We start from the raw sequence: 14925 nt of genomic DNA on the forward strand, positions 1-14925 counted from the left end.
ACTACGAAGTACAAGTGGCTACAAAGAGAACAAATAAAAAAAAATTGAAATAATCCTTGTGGAGTAACTTCTAAAGCTAGCTATACGTATATGCGTATATTCATAGGGGAAATGGTTTTAAGTTGAAGGAGGGAAGATTTAGGTTGGACACTGGGGGAAATTCTTTACCAAGAGAATGGAGAGGTGCTGGAACAGCTGCCCAGAGAGGCTGTGGATGTGCCAGCCTGGAGGTTTTCAAGGCCAGGTTGGATGGGGCCCTGGGCAGCCTGGTCTAGTATTAAATGCGAAGGTTGGCAGCCCTGCCAGAGGGCTTGGAGCCTGATGATCCTTGGGGTCCCTTCCAACCCAAGCCATTCTGTGATTCTATGATTCTATGATATGTTAAACAAGCATTCTTGACTGGCATAAGAAATCCGGGAAATGAATGTAAGAAGAGGAACTGGAATATCAAGACTATGTGAAAATAACAATGTTTATTTTCCTTGCCCACCTGGAAGTCCTGTTCTTGCCTATGTAACCCTGCAGTTGTCTGAGCACAGATGGAACAGGGCTCAGTCTGCTTGAATCAGGGCTCAAATTCAGCCTGCAAGTTTCAGAGCCCTGAGTTATTATGGGTATCAATCAAGGGAGGAGTAGGAATTCAGCCTATTTAAGTTCATCCTTTAGTGACTTTAAGTAACATCCAGTATCATTATTTCACATCAAGCTTCTGAAAATTATTTAATTTTTTCCTCTGTTTCATGCCAAGGTCTTAATCTTTACTGCACTGGCAGTGAGAACATTTTAAAGAATCGTTTCCCGAGACACATTTAATGCACTTCCAGTAAATTGTACATAAACCTGTCCAGCTGGCTGGGTCATTTAATCAGTGACACACCCACTGAGTGTGGGATGCCACCTGAGATTTACCTCAGTGCTTTCAAAAACAAAACAATGATGGGATAAAGCCCTGCTAATGTGCAAGCGGGATGGGGAATACAATGATAACTGCCCACTAGGGAGTACAGAGATCTTTTTCAGTTTTGTTATGGGAAAGATTACATATGAGATTAGACAAAAGGGTTTTGAAGATCAGCACAGAAATTGCACCGGCTTTAGGAAAGGCGGCGTTCAAATGCTCGTTGATTATTTAAAACCACTTAAAAAACAGACTGTGAAGTTTATAAAATATTTTTAAGCTGTATCTGTGCTGCTTCCAGACTGATGCACGTGTCTGTGAATGCAAATAGAAGTTCACCACGGGAGCAGGGGACCTGGGCAGAAGGAAAATATGGAGACACTCACTCAGTCTGCTCTGCTGGAGTTACACTGCTGCCCAAAAGACAGTTCAGTTTGTTAGCTGGTGTGCAGTGAGCCAGTCCCACACACTGAAACAAGACACTGGTTTACTGCAAAGTTGCAGAGATTTGGGTGCTAGGTGGTAGGTGGTGGTATCCCATGAAGCTAGGTAGGGGTTTTCCACCAAGCTTAAGGGACATGTTCTTATTGCTTGACCACTACCCCGCTACAGCTCTGTGGCTGGTTAGCTAATCTGCATGTTATCACACAAGATGTTACACAATATTTTTGGCAGTGGGAAGGGTCTCCATAGAGGCCAGGTGTGATTTTTACTGTTTTAACGAGGACAGCTCGGTTAAGAATGACGCTAGTCTCCCTTTTTCCTGACTAATCCAGTCATACTGACTAAGTACGTGTTTAGTTTACGTATTCCTAGGATGTTCTCTTGTTCGAGGACAAGCTTAGTAGCTGAAGTGCAGCTACAAGTTCCTTGGCTTACGCAGATTCAACAGTTTCAGGGACAGTCGTCCAGTTTCAGACAAAAGTATTTGCTGGATCTAGGGGTACCCATACAAAAGTTTGTACAGAGATTAATTCCTACTTGGCTTACAACAATAACAATAGGGAATGCTTAACATAGGCTTTTAGTATTGGCTCCTTTTATGAATATATTTGCAGAATCCAAGTCTGGAAAAAAAATAATAGAAATCCATGCCTTCTTCCTTTATCATGAGCAATCTCTAAGAACATGTTTAGGGCATGCCTGAACAAGGACAGCCTTCAGAAGGCAAAGAATGCACCAGAGCAGGCTACTTCGCCTTCAAATAAATTTTAAAAGTGATTTGTTTATGGCACAAACAAAATCCTTTCCTGCAGGCAGTCATGAAGCTTCACCAGCAACACCACCACTGGAGCAGTAAGGGTGGCCCTGCTGCCTCTCCAAGGGGAGCCTGCATGTCCCAGTAGCAGCCAGACTGCGAGCAGCACAAGGGTCCCACCATGCAGAGCGTTACCTTATGTGTGAGTGGAGTCCTCAAGAAGCTGAGTGACAGCCATGGCCCTGCCTCTCCCTGGGTACCACCACCTCGGGCAGCTCGCAGAGTCTGAGACTCTCGCGCATTCTTGGCGCTGCTGTCATCCAAAATCACCACTCATCACCGACCGCCGTTCGAACAAATTCAATAAAATTATTTTTCTAAACTGTTTTAGATGCCGTATCTGTAATCCATAACATTTATTATATCTTCATGTAGAATTATACTGGAGTTGAACATATAAATCAATTTATAAGGTCTAATGACATACAAACGCTTAAAAACTAAAGGCGATGTAGTAAATTCAAATTACCATTACAAATGTAAGCTTTGTAGTCAGTGTGTGACCCGCTAAGGATTATATTTAACTCCCCTGAGAGTGGTTTATCATAAAACTTTATACTTTTATTACAGTGAATTATTAACTCCTCCATGATGTGAGTCATTCCATGCTCTGACTATAGCTTTTTTAATGACACTGTAATAGACATCTTGCTAATAGCAGTAGGATTGCTACCTCTGAGGTTAAAAGAAAAAAAAAAGAAAAGGAAAGAAAAGAAGTGAAAAGAAAAGAAATGAAGGGCAAATATATGAAAGTGTGTTTCCCAACAGGATGAAAAGTAAGGACCTGTAGGAGGAACCATTTGCAGCAGTACTATGTAGGGGTCATTACAGCCTCCTGACCACATGGAGAAACAATTACACCTCACATACCTGAAGGCAACCAAAATCCTGTACTCTTAGAGATAAAAACCTGCATTATTTGATCAGAGGGGTTCGGCTTTTATCCTTTTCTTCATAGAGAAAAATATTATTTTCCTCCTGATGCCACAGCACAGTCAAATTAGTTTAAGGCATCTTCATAAAAATTAATTGAAAATCATTCCTCTTTCCCAGCCAACATTTGCTCTGTGCCGTCAACCTGCAGTTTAGCACTCACACACACAGGCCAAAATTCTGGGTGATAGCTCTAAGTTGGGTGAAACCCCAGGACCACGGAAAGTCTAGGATTGAGCTTTCGTATCAGAAAAGCAAATGTGAGAGTGGGTTTCCCTTCACCTCCTTTTCATGATTTATTGCATATTTCAAAACAGGTCCATCTGACCAGTAAATGTCACTAAATTACACGGGTTTTTCTCTCCCAAAACCAAGCTCTGTTCCAGTTACATTTCCAACCAAAAAAATAGTAGGGTTTAAGATAAAGGCAGCACATTTCTTAGCAGATCTCCACGTTTTGCAAGCACGGAGGATATTTCCATATGTTTGAACATGATTTTAGAGTGGCATGTATACACTTTTCCATAAAAGAATTCGACCAAAAAGTGACTAACTTCAGAGTAAAGCATGCCAAGTCATGAGAGATTACACACACACACACAAAAAAGAACCTGTACTGTAGATATTTTTAAGTGACCCCCATAGAAAATAAAAGAAAAATCCCAGTTCTTCTACATTCAAGATTTCTAAATACTTCTTATTAATAAAACAGTCAAATTAATCGAGGAGAGCATCTTCCTATTTCCTCATCATATTCAAATCAATTTGGTGTTAGTGTGGACCACAGAGCTATTGAAAAACAGAAGGAAAACTAAAACTGTACAGCTAAAAACAATGATAACAGAATGGGATGTGTTTAAAAAATGGTAACGTGTGACAAGTTCTCTAGAAATTCAGGAGATTCAGGAACTGCTCAGACCTCTCTGCATGATCATTTGTCTGCTAAATAATGGCATTTGCTTTTCTTTTGGACAAAAGCAATAGCTACCACTGCAACTACTGGTCATTAAAAGGACTGTGCACACATTTATCATTACTGCAATGCTACATGGGGAGAATAACCTGCAGAAAATTAAACCCTGCCTCCCACCAATATTTATATGTTCTTCCTGGAAAACAACGTTCATTTTCAGCCTCCCCAGCCCTGCACAGGAAGCTTTCCAGGCCAAGAGGAAGCCTATAGGTAGAAGCTTAGGCACAAGCAAAAGGATTGTATCACTGCATGCAGTCAGAAAAGATTCACCAAAATTCCAGCATGCTTTGAACAACAGCTTTCTCTCTAGCAATTACTGCTCAGCCCCAAGGTTTACAAGAGGACAGGCTGTATTGTACACAGTGGTGGCACAGTACCTCTTCCTGCATGGATTTTACCATCTCTAAAAGAGAAATTTACGCAGGTTTGATGATCCAAAAAAAAAAGTTTTCCCAGCATCATTCCACCAGCAGTTCTGAGCCAAAACTGAAATAAAGAAAAGTGATTACAAGTATGAACTCGGCCCATGGAAAGGCAAAAACAGTGCTGTTGCAACACTGGATAGCACTCTCTCTTTAAACAGGTTTTATGGAGCAGTTTAGTGCTGTGCTTCTGGTTTGTGTTTCTTTTTGTGTGAGTGTGTGTGTCTCCAATCCTTCTTAGTCAGCTGTTATTTATTTAGCTGTAAAGTCTCCATCAAAGCTAAGGTTTCTTTACAAGTGGTTCCCATCTCTGAAAACAATTAAATATTAGATTTAGAAAAGCTGCGTAGAGCTACAAGGGTAAACCACAGTAACACCCAAGCAAACCTGCGTGATCGCTGTAGGTGTCACTGCTGTGTGCACTCGTCCTTTCAGTGGCATGGCCAGGATACAGCATGGAAAACTGCACAATTTCCTGCAGACAGCCCTGCTGTGGGCAGGCCTTGTTTGTTCATCATAAAACAGGTAATTAACCTCATCTATACCCTTAAGTACACTGACCTTAAGTCCAGACCTGAGCACATCACCAGACAAAGCCCTGATTGCCTTTAAAGGCAAAGGGGAAAAAAAAGAATCACAGCCATGTTGTTTGCTTTTTCTTTCCTTTGGTGCTGGACAAAGCCAAGCCCAAATAAAACTCCTTAAAACTAATGTGGCATTAAGAAGCAGACCTTCTTTAATATGGCATCGCACCGGGGGCATGAGGGGATCCTTCCACCTGATTGTGCACATCAACAGAACAAAGGCACATCGCTTATGTGCATTTGGACACTCTGTATCTACATGCTTGGAGGGAGGTCTACAGTTGTCATGAGACCTCCACTTCACCTCTCCCATTCACACATATGGTTGGTCAGTGATGGGACTAAGCTCCTTTTAGCAGGCTAGATAGACCACCAATCTTCAAGATGCTCCTGAAATACAAGATTAAGCCAACCTTTGGTTTCTCCTGGGACTAAGTGATGACTCACTTGCACTACACTGCATTTGGTTTAAAGTTATTAAGAAACTCCTCCAGGGAAACTGCCCAAGTCTGCAATAGCTGGAAGCTCAGGGGTGGGTATCAGCTCCCCTCTACCATCTACAAAAGATTTACTTTGAACTGTAAACATGGTCAGGTATCAGCATTCTCACTCACTTCACAGGTAATCAAAGGAAGAAGAGGAGCAGACTATTAAGCTGTCCCATTTTCCTGTGGTGGTGAGGAAGAGGGATGTCTGTGAAGTTCATAGTGGCAAACAACAGAAACCACAGCAAAGAGATTGCTGTAAGTGGTGGGAGCGGGAAGAAAGCATGGGCTCACCCCACGTCTCTCGGCCTTTCCACAGAGAAGTGAGTGGAACAAGCAAGGAGCAGCTGACTTTGAGGATCTTTGGAGAAAAATATGATTTCTTCCAGCAAAGCACAGGTAACACTGAGGTCAGGCAACCAGTTCCAGTGCTCCATCACCCTTACCATGAAAAAGTTCTTACACACATATGTGTGGAACTTCCTATGCTTCAGTTTGTGGCCATTTCCCCTACTCTGTCACACACTGCTGAAAAGAGTGTGGCCTTGTCCCTTTGCCTCCCATAACTTAGATATTTATAGACATTGATCAGATCCCCTCTCAGTCTTCTTTTCCCCCCATTCACTCAGCCTGTGATGGCATCATAGAAGGCTAGAGGGTTTGTCAAGCATGACCTCCCCCTGGCGAACCCGTGCTGACTACTCCTGATTCTTCTTCTCTTCCAGTTGCCTGGAGATGGTATCCAGAACAAACATTCCATCACCTTTCCAGGGATGAAGGTGAGTCTGATTGGCCTGTAGTTTCCCAGATCCTACTTCTTGCCCTTTTTGAAGACTGGAGTGACACTAGCGATCTTCCAGTCTTCAGACACCTCTCCCATTCAGCAAGACTTTTCGAAGATGATAGAAAGCAGTTCAGCAATCACCTCTGCCAACTCCCTTACTCTGATTTGATTCCTTCTCATTCGCTATGCACAGCTATCATACTGTCCTGGCATAGCCTGGGCCAAAAACTGAAAAGAAACTGAAGTCCCTGCCCTGCCATGTCACGCCAATTGATGGAGCTCAGTGAGAGCGATCCTTCTGACAAGCATGTCTTGCCAGCACTCTCTGTCACAACAGTGGCACTGAGCATTACTGAAAATATTGCTGTATTACAATAAACTATCCTATTAGCTCTAAAGAGTTAGGTTGAATAAGAGAGCAGCTATATATAAAGTAAAATTATTATTAAAAATCTTTTTACTGGGGTTTAACAACTCTACTACTTGCCGCTTTATTACACCAGAATAAAACGCATGTATGAGAACATGTATTTAAACTATTGCATAAAGCACGCCAAAAACAACACTTACAAATGATCTATTAAATTTTGGAAGGAACTCAGCCTTTGAAAGGTGCAGTTCACACCTCCAGGTTAACGAGAACGAGTCAGCAGAGTCACTTACCCAAGCACTAATTGCACCCGCACCCACTGACAGCAGTCGCAGAGCTGCCCTGCTGCCCAAAGCAGTGCCCAGCATCCCTGAACACAAAGGCACGATGGCCCACAACAGCTGCAGCTTCTCTCACACATCTCTGTTCACCGCTGTTTCTGAGGGACGTGCAATTTTTACTACTTAAAAAACACATTCTTTACATGTACAGGCCAATTGGTGTACAACAGACATTTGAAAAGCTCCCTGGGAGGGATGGACAAAGAAAGGGGACAAAAAGGATGCTTGTAGAGGTAGGTAGAAATGTTAGGAGCTTATCTGAAACCACTGGAAAGCCAATACCTTAAGTGGCAGAAATTATACGCTGCTACTGTATAAGAAACCCTGAGATCATTTCAGGATGCTTTTTTTTCTTCTTTAAGTTTGTAAATTCAAGTTTAATCAAAGTGGCTGGGGAAAGAGATTAACCTTAAACTCTTTCTGGCCAACAAAAGACAGAGGAAATGTTGCAGCAGACAAGCAAAAATGCATTGTTGACGAATGACTCCGTTTATAGTCCAGATTTCGGACACCTTGTCCTTAGTCACCACTGACATCTAATTTGTCCCTAAAAGAACTAGCCCTTACATCTTTGTTACTTTAGGCTTTAGGTTAAGACGTGTAGATGTCCCTCATAAATCTAATCTCCTACAGGGCCTGTCTCCTTCCAGTAGCTTCCCAGTTGAAGAAGAAGAAGAAAAAAACCCACAAGAATCAAACCCACCACTACCCTTTCTTTTCCTTCTAGTTTCAATGACTTCATCAGAAATAATGAAATTGTCCTAAATTTAGACATGCTAATCCCAGAGCGTACGTGTGAAATAGGTTAGCCACACTGAGAACAAAAGAGGGGGGTGCTGTCGCAGAAAGCTATAAAAAGGAAATGAAGGAGAGAAAAAAATATATATCTACTGTACTTCACTGGCCAGACTCACTGTGAGTATATACCATACAGGGACATCCGTCAGCACTAATCAATACATGTGGTGTTAGTCATGGATGATAAATTTGAAAGGGATTATAACTGTAAACAGTGATCAATAGAGACTTGCTGGAGGAGACAGAGAGGAAAAAACAACCTTAAAATGTTACACAGTTAATAAAGTAAGGGGTCAGTCTTAAACAGTACTCCAGTGAGACCCACTTATTTCAGAGCTATTTCTAGAAGGAGAGGGAAGGAAGGAGAAAAAAGTCTTACCAATTTTCAAAAAGCAATCAGTATTATAAGGGCACAGTACTAATTTACAGCATATTTGCTGATCCCTCCGTTTGGAAGTCACGTCCTCCACTAATGTTTGGTTGAAGATGTTTTGCTGGCTATAAGCTGGCATCTGTGAGACCCCCAGAGAGAAGTTTTCTTTTCTCCCCACCCTTCCCCCCCGCTCCCTCAGCTGCCCCCTCTTGCTTACAGCCTGTTTCACTATGGGCACGTGAACCATCAGAGCGTTCACAGCAGTGACATTCCCCTCCGCAAACAAATTCATCCAGGGCATCGAGTAAAAAATGCAGAGAGCCTCTGCTGCTCACCCACAGATGAATGGAACTATCCGTCTTGTCACTGGGGGTCGTAGCAAGAGGTTACTGCGAGTATATACCTTGGCTTCTGTGCTGACGTTTGCAAGCAGCTCCCTTGCAAAAAATAAAATAAAATAAAATAAAAAATCCTGCCATATCAAGCACTTATCCATTCCCTCTAGAACCGTTCTCAGATCATGTCTTTCCACACCTTTGGAGTTGCAGCTTCAGGCTTGACATATATATTTTTTTTCTGCTGACCTTTTAGCGTCCTTTCTGCCACAGTGTGTAAACCATAAGCTGATATATGAAGGCAATTTTTAGTGGTGCCACTTGTATCTGAGTGATTGCACACGCTTTACGTTTCTGGCCTGCCACCCTTCCACCTTTTGAAGATCTCTCTATTTCTTTTAAAGCAACTGCAACAGAGGTGAAAGGAAGTTTAACTGCTTCAAGACTTTGATGGCCCAAGAGCACCTGTTTTGGGTTTTCAGGAAGATACGCTGCAGACTGTCTGACCAGTGCTTATGCTCAAACATTAAATCTTTCTTTCTTTTCTTGTACATAGACCTGCAGGGGTTGAAGGAGGGGAAGGGGACGGCTGTGTAAAGCATTTCCGAAATGTAAGCAGGCAGAGATCAGTGATCACAGCAGGGCAGCTTTGCACATACGTCACCAGTAAGCCCTAAGGACCAGGAGCTGCAGCAGTGGGGACTGCAATTTGAGGGGTGTGGGCCTCCCTGGGACCCTCTAGCTGGAGGATGGGGGCTTTCCCTGCACATGGCTTCACAGGGCTGTTTTTGTGTTGCTGCTGAGAACGTAATAACAATGGAATAGAAACTGACCCCACAAAGCCAAAGTGATGCCCTGAAGGACCACAGCTGCCTCCCCTACCAAGCGGATGCACTGTCCTCTGAAGGTGGAACCTCAGCTGACAGCATCCCATGCCAGGGTAGCCATCTCTAGCAAAAGGACATGAGCTTCAGAGCCTGCAGGAGCTCTGCTGTTCCTGAACTCACAAGATCCCAAATCAAGAGCTAAATTAGGAAATACTGTTTTTTATCCTTGCACCTCCTGCTCAAGAAATGGATGCCTATTGGCAGAAAGAACAAGGGGGTGATCTACTGACAAATGTGACTGTAGAGAAAGTGGTTGGGGTATTTCAGTGTAATGTAGAGAAACATGGGAAACGCTGGGGAGAAGTGAAGAGGATGATGTCACCAAAGGGACACTGAGGCTCAGGGAGGGGAACACAAAGAAAATGGGGTAGAGAAACAAGAAAGCAAGTAAGAGATGGAGGAGAATACAGGGTTAACAAAACAAAACAAAACAAACAAAAAAAAAAGTATTAAAAAATGTCATGAGGGAGAACTATCAACAGAGCAAACCTGAAGCCTTCATCCAGCCACCCAGACACGCAGCATCTATAGTGCAGGAAGGGTTGATGCAGGCTAATAGTACAGAGTTAATGCCAAAACTGTATTACTTTTAAACACCAGAAGCAGAGGATACGGCTGCCTCCAAGTTGGGGATGGAGTTTTCCGACCAAGCAAGTCACTGTGTAGTTGCCATGGGCACAATTTGCGCTCAAGCTGTGCCCAGGGGCTGGGATTTGGCTTGGAGCCCCTGGGTTAAACATTACCTTTACAACACACTGTGTGGGTGCCTTTCCAGGACAGAGGGGTGACAGGACAAAATTTCGTGGGGTCATGTGGTGACTTACCATGAGAGATTCCCTTGGGTGTACTGTGTGGCGCACGACAAGCAGCAAGAAGGAGAAGGGAAACCACCAGGCAAAGAACAGACAACAAGCTCTGACTGTCCTCCTTGGGCCTGATCCAAAGTATGCTTTCATTACACAGTCATTGATTTAAGAGTCGAACTAAGCCCTTTCTTCCAATGGGAGCTGTATTCCCAGCCGCCCTTTTTTCAAATCCTGGCCTTGGCAAAAGCAGTATAAATAATTTTCATTTCAAAGAGTGCTGCAATTGCCCTGTATCTCAGTGTCGGGGCTCCAGGAGAAGTCTCCCTGCGCTCCGCTTGGTGACAGCTCCCCACACTCCTCCAGAGGCTGTCTGCCCCTAGGCATCCCCTACCACAGACTTGGGTAACATAGGGTCCAGGTCCCGGGGACGGGCAGGCAAAAAGCTGCTGCTGCTGCACAAGGCTGTAGACTTGCAGTTGTGGTCTCGTGATCCTGATCATATTGATGACAATTAGTAGACAGAGATTAAAATGGAAATGAGAGAAGGATTCGTCTGTCACTTTATCCATCAGATGTAGCTTGCCCCAGGCAACAGACACACACTGGGCTTTTTGTTTTGTTGTTATTCCCTTGTTCAGCTCAGTCAGTTTCAGTGGCTCACTTAGTTGTTTCTAAATCTTTCTTAAAATTGCTATTAAAAGTGTCTTTGTCAAATTTCCACTGCTGACAACCTACAGCAGTGAACGTGCAGACCAGACCATTCCTGGATGTGTCTGCTCTTGCTGCCTCACTGCAGCTAGCAGTGTTGAAGGACTCTGCTTTCTTCCTCCTGTAGGGTAGCTTCTGTTTCTTTTGTTATTTTATCACTTACCAAAGCAGCTGGATTGCTGGAGCCAGATCCTCAAGCCCTCTGTTTAGCTATGCACAAGCTACAGCAGGACAGTGGCAGCATAAGACCAACATGTCCCTCAGTGACTCCTGTTCTTCTGCCCTTCTTCTCACTCCTGCTCTTCTGGCCAGACAGGAAATTGCCATTTGTTTGTGACTTCCTGAATTTTTCCTCGAATTCATTTTTATATCTGAGAAAACTCACCGCCTGTGGGCCACAGAAGCATTTTGATTAATCCTAAAACGTCACGATCTGGAGGAGAGTGAATTCTTGGGAAGCTGTTAGAAAATTTTGGTTCATAATCACCGAACCAAATTCAGTATTCCATCCAAAAGGGAAGGAAAAATGTTTTCTGTTTGGATTTGATGCCGCACTGAAGTGTGCTCCTAGAGCTGTGACGTGCCTTTGTGTCTCCGTCTGAGTTTAAAAACACCTGGCTTGGGCCCCAGTTCCATAGTGAGAAGAATGCTCATTATTCAGACAGTTCTGTTGTGGATTTAAAAAAACACTTGGTTGGAAATCTGGGATTTCCCAATGGGAATGCAATTGCTGTTATGGATTGAAAGCCTACTGGGAAGAGGGACTGGTCTATGGTAACATGCAACTCAGCAGGTTTCCTGATACATGGTGAAAGGAGGAGGAACAATTTCTACTTCCATCCCCACATTTCCCAGTTGGGACTAAACCTGAACAACCTGATTTATTACACCTGCTTTTCACATGGTTAGCTGCAAATGTTTCTCAGGTTTCTACTGGTGTTGATGGACTACTGACTAATCAGAAAGTCAGGAGTGCAAATTTGCAGTGCTGGCTGCCAGCCAGTTTGCCCATAAAAGGTTTCCAAATGGTCACTGAGCCCTTAACCCTCATGAAAACAGCAACAAAGACACTGCCCCAAGCTCCTGCTCCTGCCACACTCTTCCTTTTGCTTTGTTGCAGGCAAATACTGTTGTTTTGTTTTTTTTTCCAAAAAGCACACATCCAGAATATGCAATGGTGAGGCCTTTCTACTCATTAAAAGCTACACATGTAAAATAGTTCACGTCCTCCTCAGAAATTATCAGACCACCCCAGAAAATGATTAGTTTTCACATACGGTGCCAGATCCTCTGGTCCATTTAGGCTGCTTTATGCCACTGTGATGGCTCAGCTCAGCCCTAAATAAAACAGGCTTAATTATCCTTAGGATTTCTCCTGCCTTGGGAAATCTCCAGGTAATGTGGAAATGCCACCGGGACTGCCGCACCATCACAGCCATTAGTGAGACCACACGGTGGCAGGGATATCCCCACACCCCACTGATTGCCTGCTGCTGTGGCTGCGGGCAGCTGGCACAGATGAGGGTCAGCCCAGGGCTAATGCTATTTATGCCAGGAGAAGGCTGTCGTTGAGATGACACCGGTTTTACTGCTGAAAAAATAACCTTGTAAGTGCAAGTCTAAATCAAACATGAGATATGTACAGTTTGGTTGAGGTGTGCAAATCCAGAAGTCCCTGGCTAATGAGAAGGGGCTTATGCATGTGGAAAACTTCTCCTCTGGTTTTCCAAAGCCCTCACTCTTAAAGGGTGCAGAGACGTACACAGCTTCTCCAGTTCCATCTCCTCCAAGAGCAGCCCTGCTGTGACAGCATACCCATACCAGGGTGCTACCCTCAGGTGGAAGCTGAGCAGGAGGATTCCTCACGCCCAGGGAGTGAGGTGAGCTGATGGGACCCATCAGACACAGCAGAGAAAAGTGGAGGCTTTCAGGGTGCACTGAAGCTCTTCTGAAAGCAGGTGCCTAAAGGAGACACAGGAAAATACCAAGATGAAGTGGGTGAGTAGCTCACAGGTTCACACTGCAGACACTCATCTTTCCTCGTATGCTACTTCCTTGTGGGTGCTTGGAATAAGACTTGCAGATTTGCATATCTGTCATCTGTGTGTATAGCAGAAATGGAGGACAGCCTTACACAGGGCAATGAACACAGTGTGCAGGACAAGGACACATCCTCTGCAGCAGAAATCCACAGCCTCTTCGCAGCACAGAGCCCAGGTAGTTCACTTCCTTCACGAAGCCACAGGGGGGTTATCTGGGAGCCCACATTTCAGTTGCCTTTCTGTGCCTTTCTTCCTGAATCTGAGAACACTATTGCCTTAGTACAGATCTGTGTCACATCCAGAAAGCCTGAATTACTTCAACATGCTTATAGGAACACTGAGATTCTGACAAAACTGAGGGGCAAGCTCCCTTTACACTAGAGAAAGTTTCTAATGCACCACAGGCGAGTGGGCAAGGGAATTTGTTGAGACCTGTCGTAGCACCAACAAGAACTAAAAAATCCTGCAGCAGCTACTGCCATCTGAGCCTGTCAAATTCCACTGCAAACAATATGTCACTCTGCTGGAGAAGCGGCGAACAATCCAAGGGTGAGAAAAAGGGATGTCTGAAATATCCAAAGAACTCACTCCAAAGGCTTTAAAACAGAAGAAACCCATCCAGGCACGCACACATGCACACGATGACTCTGTCCAGCCCGTGTTATCTTGGAAACCAAAGCTTCAGCTTTTCATCAGTTAGATTTTAAGGCACTATCAAGCTTCCTTGTTTGTATTAGAGTAGGATAGTGTTGATATTGGCAACTATTTCTTAAATTCATGACCAGAGAGTACTACATGCTAACAGAAAAGTCAGGCTGCACAGTTCCTCCCTTTCTGCCAAAGCCTGGGATAGCAGGCTTCAGAAAGACCAACCCTGTATCAGTCCTCTTCTGACCAAATACTGGTTAACTGGATTGTACACAGGCAGAGATAACATTACTTCCTTTGCTCTGATGAATGGCTCTCCAAGGGATCTAGAGCATCTCAGAGCAAGACAAGGAGGAAAGGGAATATCAGTAGTATTTTCACCTTCTTTCAAACCCTTGTACTCCCAGAGCCATGCATGTTGTCTTCCATGCTGCCTTTGATGCCTCATCATACGCAGTATACTTGACAGTGTAAAGCCCATCAGCAACAAACCTGCTCCTGTGGAGATGTCCGGAATAAGCAGTTGAGCAGAAGAGCAGGGAACCCCCCTAGCACTGGCCTCTCACTAAGGGATTGTTAGCCAACATGTTTTCCAAAGGTTCTCTCACTCTTTCCAAAATGAGTGTTAATGGTGGTTTTCCATTACCTGGGTTCTAATAACCCGGTGCTTTTCACTACATCATAGCCTTGCAGGAACTATCATAGTGAAGGACTTATTCTGGAACATATTTCCAACCAACACCAAGCTGACAGCTCCCATCTGCATTAGGAGTTGGCCCTTCCAGCAAAGGAAAATACACAGGCAATCAGAAATGCCTTTTGACTTTTCAAGTGTAGCACTCTATATAAAATCAGAGGGGGGAGAGACAGGCTATACCCACCCAGGATACCTGTTAACCTTATCTCTGGGAAGGAAGAGGCAAGCAACACAATCAAATGACAATAGTGCCAAAGTGAGTGAGAAATATCCTGGAAAATATACATCCTGGAAAATATACCTGAAAGCCTAAGAAGAAAACAGAAAATTAGAAACCTGCGTACGTTGAAAAACAGAAGAACTAAAATAGATCAACAACTCACAGAGCAAAACAGCATACAAATTGGCACAATCAATATGAATAACAAGGAAACCAAAGCTACGGATCAAAACCTAAAGCACACTTGCTAAGTCTAAAATAACCACATTTCTCTCCGAATGCGGAGCCAAAGCTGCTTCTTAAGGACAAGTCATTGATGCTAATTGCCTGTACGCCCTCAGAGAGCAAAAGCAGAACCTTGAG

Source organism: Tympanuchus pallidicinctus, unplaced genomic scaffold, assembly GCF_026119805.1.
Source record: "Tympanuchus pallidicinctus isolate F22 unplaced genomic scaffold, pur_lepc_1.0 scaffold1, whole genome shotgun sequence".
Classification (NCBI taxonomy): Eukaryota; Metazoa; Chordata; class Aves; order Galliformes; family Phasianidae; genus Tympanuchus; species Tympanuchus pallidicinctus.